Source organism: Lactuca sativa, chromosome 8, assembly GCF_002870075.4.
Source record: "Lactuca sativa cultivar Salinas chromosome 8, Lsat_Salinas_v11, whole genome shotgun sequence".
Classification (NCBI taxonomy): domain Eukaryota; kingdom Viridiplantae; phylum Streptophyta; class Magnoliopsida; order Asterales; family Asteraceae; genus Lactuca; species Lactuca sativa.
In genome coordinates, this window is record NC_056630.2 from 26846456 (window position 1) to 26857982 (window position 11527).

An 11527-nucleotide genomic window follows, 5' to 3' on the forward strand; every position below is an offset into this window, starting at 1 on the left:
TTATGTTTAAGTTAAATATCGTTATTATGAACTTAGAAACAATAAATATAATATAAAATTTAATATACAAAGTGTTATTATAATATCCATTAACTACTCGCGGTACGGGGAATCTGGTTTGAAGGGCCACATAGGGTTGTTGCATTTTAGAAGTGCTATAATGCCAAAATGGTCCTGTCCTCCGGTGTTTCATGTCTGGCCCCTGTCTGTACATAGTGGTTGAAAAATATTGTTTCATAGTTATATAACAATATCGCTCGTAAATAGTCGCAATAAATATTAGACTAAAATCTAGTGGTTATAATACTAGGTTTCGTCGAAACAAATTATATTGTTAAGAAGTGAAACACTTTCTATGTTTGGAATCATCACTTTAACAAGTGAGTGCATAGTTACTTTCATCTTACACATAGATATGAAGTATTTACTATAAATTACAGGCTATGTGTGCATATTATTTTTGTTCCTAATATCTATATTGGATGAACGATTTATACATGTTTTAAATGATTTAAACTATATATGTATTTTATATCTATGAATATGTTGGGTAGAACATGGGTAGATGAATGATGAGGGATGGAAGATGATATAAATGATAATAGAGTAAATTACACGAATGGTCCTTATGGTTTTGGGTAATTTACGCGTTTGGTCCCTAACTTATTTTTTTAACTCGGAAGGTCCCTACTGTTTGTTTTCGTTACATGCTTGGTCCCTGTCTTACCTAAAAAAGACTATTTTGCCCTTGATTTTTAAATTTATTTAAATAAACACATTCCCAACCCCACCCCACCCCTCACCTTACCTTACCTACCCTACCATTTTTCCTTATTTAAATAATAGTCTTTTTAGATAAGACAAGGACCAAGTGTGTAACAAAAACAAACAGTAGGGACCAAGCGTATAACAAAAAAAAAATAGTAGGGACCTTTTGAGTTAAAAAAATAAGTTAGGGACCAAGCTCACAAATTACTCCAAACCATAGGGACCACTCGTGTAATTTTATCATGATAATATTGACAGTTGTGTCACAACCTATAGATGTTTTTTAACCACGATGTACTTTAAATCATAGTAACAGTTGAAACTAAAGGATAATATCGGCAGATGCGCCTAATAGAGAATATCATAATCCTGGCAGCTATGCCTAATAGAGAACATCATAATCCTGGCAGTTGCGCCTAAACGATAATATCGACAATTGTGCCTAATAGAGAACGTCATAATCCTGGAAGTTGCGCCTAAATGATTATATTGGTAGTTGTGCCTAATAGATAACATTGGCAGTTGTGCAATAGGAAAACGATGGACTTCGTGCCAATTCCTTAGGAATGAATGAGTGAATGATAGATGATTCATAGGGTAGATGCTTAAGAAATAAAGAAGATAAGGGGGATGGGTAATTGGATTAATTGTGTGATGATGAAATATAAGAACTTTACTATTGTGGGTTGAAAACCCTATGTACTCACCAGGTTTCCCAACCTAATCCACTCAATTTATTTGTATCACAAGTGTCGATACAAAGCTACATTACACTGAGAGATTAAAGACGATGCAGATCACTAGTGTATATGAATGTAATGTATGTTTATGCTTATGTTTCTGTATTGACAATGACATCCCAAAGTTTTAATACAAACAAAATACATTTATTTGGAAATGGTTTGATAATATATTTATCATGTTTTTCTAGGAACAAATTCCGCAATATTATTCTTTAAAACGGATACTTTGATTTTCAAATAAGCATAAATAAAAAATTTAAAATAACCATGAAAATGGGGATGTCATAGTTGTTATCAGAGCATTAGTTTAAGAGACTTAGGAATTTTAGGAAATTTCTAGACTTAAACTTAGAAATATTTTGCGATGATCGTGAGGAGTGTGTCTATTATATTTTAGGTAGTACACCTGAATTGACACAAACATTAGCTTATTTAAGGAAGATGCCTAAATTGATTTTATGTGTTAAATGATTTATGTTATAAGATGCCTTATATGATTTATGATGCTATCGTTTGATCGGATCTTTGGCCTATTGCCGATCAAATCTGGAAATTTTATGTGCTCAGGTTTCTAAATGTTTAACTACGGTATTAGAAATGACATGTAACTTTTTCGGAGTAATAAGGAGGATTACACGTCTAAACCTTCTCTGTCTTAAATTTCTTGTCTTGAATAAATATTACGGTGTATGGAACGTCATGATAAGGACTCGTACCAGACTGAGCAAATAGATGAATTAAGAAAGTTGATGATAGTGAATGATACCTATCGGAAGATACCGTAAGGGAGGTATCTTGCCTTTAGAATGCGTCTAATAAATAATACGTCTAGTAGAAGTATATTTTTGATTAGCAGAAAGAAATATTTTTTCGGTAGAATCCATGAAGTTATCCCATCATATGACATTTCCACCACCAACCGAGTTAAAGAAGAATTGATGATTGAAGATACGCATGGAAGAAGTCCTAGTAGAGTCTAGGGATTTTTTAATGATTATTTGGACACATTCGTATGTGTTAATTTGTTTTATGATTTTAGGGAATAAGAACTTGGGGATTGTGAGACAATACTTGGGAAGAGGATGACTAGGTGTGAAAGGTAGTAGAGGCCTATACTACTGGAAGCACATGACTCACGCTAGGATCAGAGAAAGTCACAAGTTACTAACGCATTAGTAATTGATCCCGTTTTGATCATGTCCGTCGTTACCATTTTTTCAGTAATCACTAAAAAGATGATTGTTGTTATGACCCTAGTGGTCATATCAAATTGAGTCCGACTAAAATGAGTGTGTTATGTGGTTCAGAGAACCAAGATCGATATAACATCCGACTTAAGCTAGAAGATTGAAGCGAAAGATCATCGAAGTGATCAATAAAATTATCCAAATCACTGTTAAAGTAAATAAGCTTGTACCTAGAAGTACTACATGCTAGAATGTGATTATATCACATTAGAACATGAAAGAAGTTATATTCCATTCTGGAATTTGACTCTAAAAGATCAGAGTCTAAGCATTGCATCATATGATGAGAGGTCAACAGAACATGATTCATCGGTTTGTTACGAAAATCGAAGTAACGAACCTATCTTAAGTTAAGTAGAAGTCTCTAATAAGGATTGATTTTGTAACTCGAAGGTTACAATTGTAAGTCCAACGTGAGATAGAGTGCGGGTGCAAGATTAAGCACCGCCTGTAGTTAAGAAGCCAAATAATTAGATACTAATTTGGAGGAACATAGGAGTTATGTTTATTACCTAGGATGAAAAGATAAAGTATGCAGTCATTATACAAGCCCTGTTTCTTTGATGATTCTGGGACGTAATCATCCTAAGGGGGAGATAAATGTAACGCCCGCAGATTTGGGCTAGTCAATTTAGAAACAATAAGCGTCAAAAATGACTTTTCGGTAAAAGATTATTTAGAGTAAATAATCTTAACCAAGTTATAGTATATGTCATAAGGGTTCCGTACATATAAAGAACACCGAAATCCGAGTTATAACGAAGAAGTTATGACTCGTCGAAGTTTTACGGCAAAACCGACACGACACCAGGAATCGTAAAAAGTGAGATTGCGATAAAATACTTTTTAGCCATAGCAATGCAAATGAAAGTCATAGTATTTGTTAAACCGACAGCGTGCATAAAAAAACGTCAAAATCTGTCTCTGTATGAGGAAGTTATGGTTTTTCTAAGATTTAGCCTAGCAGTGCACAACCCGGAAATCGAATTTTAGATCGATTGATTTTTAGCCGACACAACCTAAATGAGAATTGAATATTTCATTAATAGGAGTTCAACGATAAAAACACGGTAGAAAACGGAGTACATATGTAGAAGTTATAAATTTTACACGGTCGTTAACCGTATAATTTTCTCGTATTGTTAAATTTGAAATCGGTCGAGTACTAGCCGACGAAGTGGAAAGGAGAGTTGTAGATCTTTTCAGTACCTACGCATGGATATAAATAACGTCAAAAATGGAGCTCATATGCAAAAGTTAAGGATTTTAGAAGATAATTAATTTTTGGAATAACCAGGAGTCGACACGTGGTGCGATATGAGCCGCTGCTTCCTCACAAGCGTTTGGCACCAAATGGTGACACACGGCCATGAATACCCTGCATTCACAAGGGAACGCCCCACGTTCGAACCATACTCAACCTATAGATAGAGGCGTAAATCACCCCAAAAACTCACACCTTTCCCATTCTTTTTCTCTCAAACATCTCTCTAAACCCCTCTCAACCTTTAGGACTCCCCGAGTGCTAGAGGAGAGTCCCGGAGCGGCAGACGTCTCCGAGAAGAAGTGATTTAGGCTCGGGAGTTTTGTCCCCGCAGATCCCAGTTCTTAGCCGAACCTCCCGGTAAGTGAGTTATGCTTACCCTACTTCAAGTATAACTTATGTTTAAGTTCAATATCGTTATTATGAACTTATAAAAAATAAATATGTTATAAAATATAATATACAAAGTGTTATTATAATATCTTTTAACTACTTGCGGTACGGGAAATCTGGTTTAAAGGGTCGCATAGGGTTGTTGGATTTCAGTAGTGCAATAATGCCAAAATGGTCATGCCCTCTGGTGTGTCATGTATGGCCCCTGATTGTACATAGTGGCTGAAAAGTATTATTTAACATTTATAAAACAATATCGCTTGTAAGTAGTTGCGATAAATATTAGACTAAAATCTAGTGGTAATAATACTAGGTTTCGTTGAAAGAAATTATATTGTTAAGAAGCGAAGTACTGTCCAAGTTTGGAATCATCACTTTAACAGGTGAGTGCATAGTTACTATCATCTTACACATGGATATGAAGTATTTAATATAAATTCCGTGCTATGTATGAATATTATTTGTGTTCCTGATATCTATGTTGGATGAACGATTTATACATGTTTTAAATGATTTAAACTGTATATGTATTTTATATCTACGAATATGTTGGGTAGAACATGGGTAGATGAATGATGAGGGATGAAAGATGATATAAATGATAATATTGGCAGCTGCGCCACAACCTGTAGATGTTTTTGAACCATGATGTACGTTAAACATCCTAGCAGCTGCACTTAAAGGATAATATCGGCAACTACGCCTAATAGAGACCATCATAATCCCGACAGCTGCGCCTAATAGAGAACATCATAGTCCTTGCAGCTACGCCTAAATGATAATATCGGCACTTGCACCTAATAGAGAATGTCATAATCCTGGCAGTTGCACCTAAATGATAATATTGGCAGCTATGCCTAATAGATAACGTTGGCAGTTGTGCCATAGGCAACGATGGACTTCGTGTATATTCCTTAGGAGAATCCTTAGGAATAAATGAGTGAATGATAGATGATTCATAGGGTAGATCCTTAAGAAATAAAGAATATAATGGGGATGGGTAATTGGGTTAATTGTGTGATGATGAAACATAATAACTTTACTATTGTGGGTTGAAAACCATATGTACTCACCAGGTTTGCCAACCTGACCCACTTAGTTTATTTGTATCATAGGTGTCGATACGAAGCTACAATACACTGAGAGATTAAAGAAGATGTAGATCACTAGTGTATATGAATGTAATGTCTGTTTATGCTTATGTTTCTGTATTGACGATGATATCCCAAAGTTTTAATACAAACAAAATACATATCTTCGAGAATGCTTTGATAATATATTTATCATGTTTTTCTAGGAACAAATTCCACAATATTAATCTTTATAAATGATACTCTAATTTTCAAATAAGCATAAATAAAATAATTAAAATAACCGTGAAAATGTGGATGTCACAGTTGCTATCAGAGCATTACTTTAAGCCAATTAGGAATTTTAGGAAATTTCTAGACTTAAACTTAGGAAATGCTTTAATAATATATTTATCATGTTTTTAGGAACAAATTCCGCAATATTATTATTTAAAAATGATACTCAGATTTTCATTAAATTTTTAAAGTAACCGTGAAAATGAGGATGTCTCGACATATGAGTCTTCATATGTAACATCCAACCTACTCCACCAAAAGTTTACAAATGGCAAAAAGACATTACTAATAAAGCCCTAAAGATATAAGAAACAAGATGGCAAAAAGACACTACTAATAAATCATTAAACATAATGAAGCGACACTCCATGTCAGAAAGAAAGAAAAAATGTCAAACTTCAAAGGGTACAAAACAATCAAAAGGAAGCAAACATAATACCTATTAGAAGCTCATGTGTCTGATTGCTCTCTTTAGCATCAAAAAACTAAAAACAACATTAACTAAGAACACATCCGACTACTATCATACATACTATTGGCGTGTTTGGTAAAAGTAGCTGGAAGATGGAAGTTGGAAACTGGTAGCTGTTAGTAGGAAGGTGGTATCCGAAAGCTGTAGCTTTTATTTGTTATATGAGTGTTTGGTAAAAATAGCTGGAAGCTATAAAAATATATAAATTTACGTAAAAGGAAAATTGGTTTATATATATATATATATATATATATATATATATATATATATATATATATATATATATATATATATATATATATATATATATATATATATAAGGGCAATTTTGGAAATTAATTTCAAAAGCATAGTAGCGTTTTGTTAAACGCTACATGAAGTAGCTTTTAGATTTGAAGAGTTTTATTTAAACTGGAGTGCTTTTGTCAAAATTTAAAAGTTAGAAGCTCACAAATGCTCACAAACACTCCGTGCCAAACACGACACATAACTTGCTTGTGGTTGTGACTCTGGAGTTGCATATCCACCACCTATTTGAATTTGTAAGTACACATTGATCATAACCAGGCTGAACGAGATACAAAGGTGGATGCTTTGATTATCTCACCTAGAGATTTATGTACATGAGGCCTACATAAAACCTGAATTATGATTAATCAATTTGATTAGCACTTGACAACTATAACTACTTCTAAACAACTTTAATCATTTACTTAAACCGTAACTATTCAAGAACCAAATTAAACATATATGATGCTAGTTTTTCTTTGACATATATGAACTATAATAATGGAATTGACAGTTTGTTGCTAGTTTTGCTTTGACATGTATGTACGAGAAAAATGCATCAATAAAATCGATATCAATTTCGTTCAAAAGTATCAGTTTATTGTGAACCAAAACAAGAAGAACCCTGAATCAAATGGAAACATCAATATATATGAATGAACCCATTTGTCCAATAGGATATTAACCCTAATTTCTTGTTATCAAAAATTAGGATTGGCGTAACGGATTTCTTCATAAGGAAACAACACCAAATTTGTTGTATTTGAAGCTTCAATCGAAGAAGGAAGAGGCAACTCCACAACCACAAGCAACATCGCCGTATGCGTTTGTGCACTTCATCATCTCTGACGACATATACATCACAAAAACACAACAAATTAACTCCAACAACCAAAAAGCGTAGGAGATGAAATCAGCTATTCGAACAAAAAATTGAGGATTCAGTGTTGGAAGGTTTCCTCCTCGTAACATTCTCTGCAGTTGTTGGCTACAGCAACACCTTACACATCTTTACACTTAACAAGCAACACTCCAAAACGCAATATATCCAACTACCAGACCTTAGCAAAAACAAACAAATAGACAAATGTACAACAGATAACAATAAAAACAATATCTAACAAATGTAGAGAAGAAGCAAAAAAAAGAAAATCAAAACACATACAAATGGAAATTACAAAGGATGGAAAATCGAGGAAGGCGTTACCTATAAGAAAAGAAGCAAAGAAAATGAAAAAGACGACGACAACAGAGAAGAGGGAAATTTGAAGAAGCGAGTTTCAGTACATGAACCTTGGGTCTCTCGATGGAATCCCCAAAAGAAAGCCGCAAGTATAATTCAAAACAAAGTGTACACTCGCGACATGTCCTTGCTTTTTGTATTTTCTAAAACCTAATAAAAGTTTATTAATTTTATTGAATACAATCCTAAGCATGTAAGAAGATGGATATGAAGAATAAGTAGGAGGATATTTTATTTCTCTTAGTTTATATGGTGTTAAAATAGAGTTTAAAAGAAATGTTTGAATTAATTTATTTTCTACCAAAACATAATAAGCTTAGAAGTTATATTTTAGTGTTTGATAAAGTATTTTATGTGTAATGATGAAATAACTTATCAAAAAACTCATTATCCAAAAACTTTAAATACCTTATCAATTACATATTAAACCACAATAAGCACTTTAGATAAACAATATCAAACACCATTTTAATATTAATTAAAAAAAATACTTATAGCGAGGACATGTGGCTAGTGTAAAAATCTATTATAATACATATATTGACAACGCGTCCTTTAGAAAAACTGACATGTAACAACAGAAACCTTGCTAAGGATACAAGATCAAGAACATCAGGGGTACATAGAGAGGGAGGACTTTTTTCCAGTGTAAATAACTATTTTTCTAGTAGCTATAGAGTAATGATATACGAATGCAAACATATACATATTAGATGATTACAAAATAGCCAACGACCAAAGGTACATTTGTACCCACACTTGTTATAGCTGTTGGTTCGTTAGACGTGCTTAACGCATCCAGATCATCAAAAGTTCCATATGCAAATGAAATTGAAACTGAGATTTTTGGCCAAATACTGTTTTGACCTAACAAGTTTGATATGCATCGTTTTCGCACATTTATATTTATACAAAAATATAAAATGTTATCTAAAATATTTAAGAATTAATTGGCGAAATATAGAAAACACAACTTACCATTTTAATAAGCCAAAAAACATACAAGTTTAATCATAATAAATAAATAAATAAATAAAATAAAATAAATAAAAAAGTTGAAATGATTAATCTTTAAACCGGCAAAAATACGATATGTTTTACGGTTGAATTTTGTAGATTCACAGTGATCAAAGGAGGTTCCTCCATGTGTTAAGCAGATAAATCGACAACGATTTGAATCTTAACATTTATTTTGAATAATTCGTTCAAAACGAACAAGGTGGTTTTGCTTTATGTTATTGAGCCCATCTTAAAAAAAAAAATGTACACTTATCTAGTCCGTACGAATAAGATAATGCATTTGAATCCTATTATCAAAAATGAAAGATGTTGATATCGAAAATAAATGAAAAAGTTAAGTTGTGCAATGACAGTTAAGATGTCTTTAAGTTGGAATATTGGCTACTTGTTTAACATGTCATCGAAACAGAAGAACACCATCCTAATCTTGTAATAGTAATTTAAAACGTTTTAGGTTTTTAGCAAAAGGAAATCTAAAAAAAATCCAAAAAGTTTGACAATGTTAACATAAAAGTTATCATTGATTTTATTTTTACAATTAAGTTCAAAAAACCGATAAACACTTACAAAATAACTCTCTTATACCCCGTTAATGCCGGTTGTCATGGCCTAATTGTAAATAAGCAATCATACATAACTTTTTTTGTTAATATGTTAAATTTTAAGAATTTTCCTAAAGATTTTTCTTTTCAAATATGCAAAATTAATTTGAGAAAAACTCATATTTATTTATTAAAATAGTCAAAGTAAAATATCATTTACATCCTTTTCATTAAAAATCTTATTTTCATTTATAAAAAACATAATAAAAATAATTTATATATCATTTTTGGGTTTTTATTTTTATTTATTTATTTATTTTTGATATTCTATTCAATAAATATCATGACTATATATCATTTTTAACATGTGTTTTTATAACATTCTTTGTAATTATTTAACCACGTTGATATTTAACCAAATGACTTCTAGTCTAATGGTATTAGGTATAACCCTTTCTTTTTGAGTTTGGTAGTTCAAGTCCCATCATTAACATAAGTGGAATTAAGAAGTAATTTACTAGTAGGTAGATTTTTCATTTATAAAAAAAAAACTATGACCAAAGATCTTGAGTGACCGATCCGGTAGAATAACTCAAAAGATAAAGAAGTATCGTTAATTTCTTCATGCTTGTTCCAAGTTCGAAGTACCAATTGTACAAATAATAATCCACTTCGTTACATTATTTCTTTTTCATATAGATAGATATATGATCTATGGGACAATTACTTAAAAGTACATTTTGTGCTATAACCCTTCCTATCTTAGAGAAAAGGATCCCATGATCCTGGACCGATCTTACCTGGGATCGCAAATCCCAAATTTGTCTATGAAGAGTGGATCTAATTGCATTAGTATCTATAATTGATTTATTCTGTGTAATACTAATTGATAGGGCCTCATTGGTAAGTGCTACAAGATCTCGTGCATTGGAACCCATGGTTATGGACCCGAATCCATTAGTATGGACCATTTTATTTTCCAAGTGAAATCCCCTAGTATATGAAAGAGTGAAAAAGTGCTTTCGTTGTTGTGGAATAAGAAGATGATTAATCATCTGCTTCCAGAAGAAATCGAAGAATTTCTTGGGAATCCTACAAGATCCGTTCGTTTTTTTCTCTGACAGATGGTCATAATTTCATCTGGGTTCGAATCCTACTGAGAGGTCCACTAGAGATCAGAAATTGTTGAAGAAACAACAAGATCTTTCTTTTCTCAGGCGATCGGAAAATAAAGAAATGGTTAATCTATTCAAGATAATTATGTATTTACAAAATACTGTCTCAATTCATCCTATTTCATCAGATTCGGGATGTGATATGGTTTCGAAGGATGAACCGGATATGGACAGTTCCAACAAGATTTCATTCTTGAACAAAAATCCATTTTTTGATTTATTTCATCTATTCCATGACCGGAACAGGGGAATATACACGTTACACCACGATTTTGAATCAGAAGAGAGATTTCAAGAACTGGCAGATTTGTTCACTCTATCAATAACCGATCCGGATCTGGTGTATCATAAGAGATTTGCCTTTTCTATTGATTCCTATGGATTGGATTCAAAACAATTCTTGAATGGGGTATTCAACTCCAGGTATGAATGGAAAACGACATCTTTATTGGTTTTATTGGTTCTATTTCCTATTTTTTATGAAGAGAATGAATCTTTTTATCGAAGGATCAGAAAAAAAGGGTCCGAATCCCCTGCGGGAATGATTTGGAAGAGCCAAAACCAAAAATAGTGGTATTTTGAATTGGTATTTTCTCCATTACTATTATTGTGAGGAGACATCTCCAATCGTTAGTCTTGGGCAGTTTCTTTGTGAAAATGTATGTATAGCAAAAAAAGGACCGCATTTAAAATCAGGTCAAGTTCTAATTGTTCAAGTTGACTCTGTGGTAATACGATCAGCTAAGCCTTATTTGGCTACTCCAGGAGCAACTGTTCATGGACATTATGGGGAAATCCTTTACGAAGGCGATACATTAGTTACATTTATATATAAAAAATCAAAATCTGGTGATACAACGCAAGATCTTCCAAAAGTGGAACATGTGTTAGAAGTGTGTTCGATTGATTCGATATCGATGAATCTTGAAAAGAGGATTGAGGGTTGGAACAAATTATAACAAGAATTCTTGGAATTCCTTGGGCATTCTTGATTGGTGCTGAACT

The 11527-nt window shown here is 32.6% G+C and overlaps 1 long non-coding RNA gene across 1 annotated transcript; it reads right to left on the reverse strand.

The window, feature by feature from the left end:
- Positions 1–7086: 7086 nt before the first annotated feature.
- Positions 7087–8635, reverse strand: LOC122195522 (uncharacterized). Its single transcript, XR_006185778.2, has 2 exons — positions 7750–8635; positions 7087–7603 (listed from the first exon to the last, which is right to left on the reverse strand). It is a non-coding gene; the product is annotated as an uncharacterized LOC122195522 (long non-coding RNA).
- Between the last annotated feature and the right edge of the window lie 2892 nt (positions 8636–11527).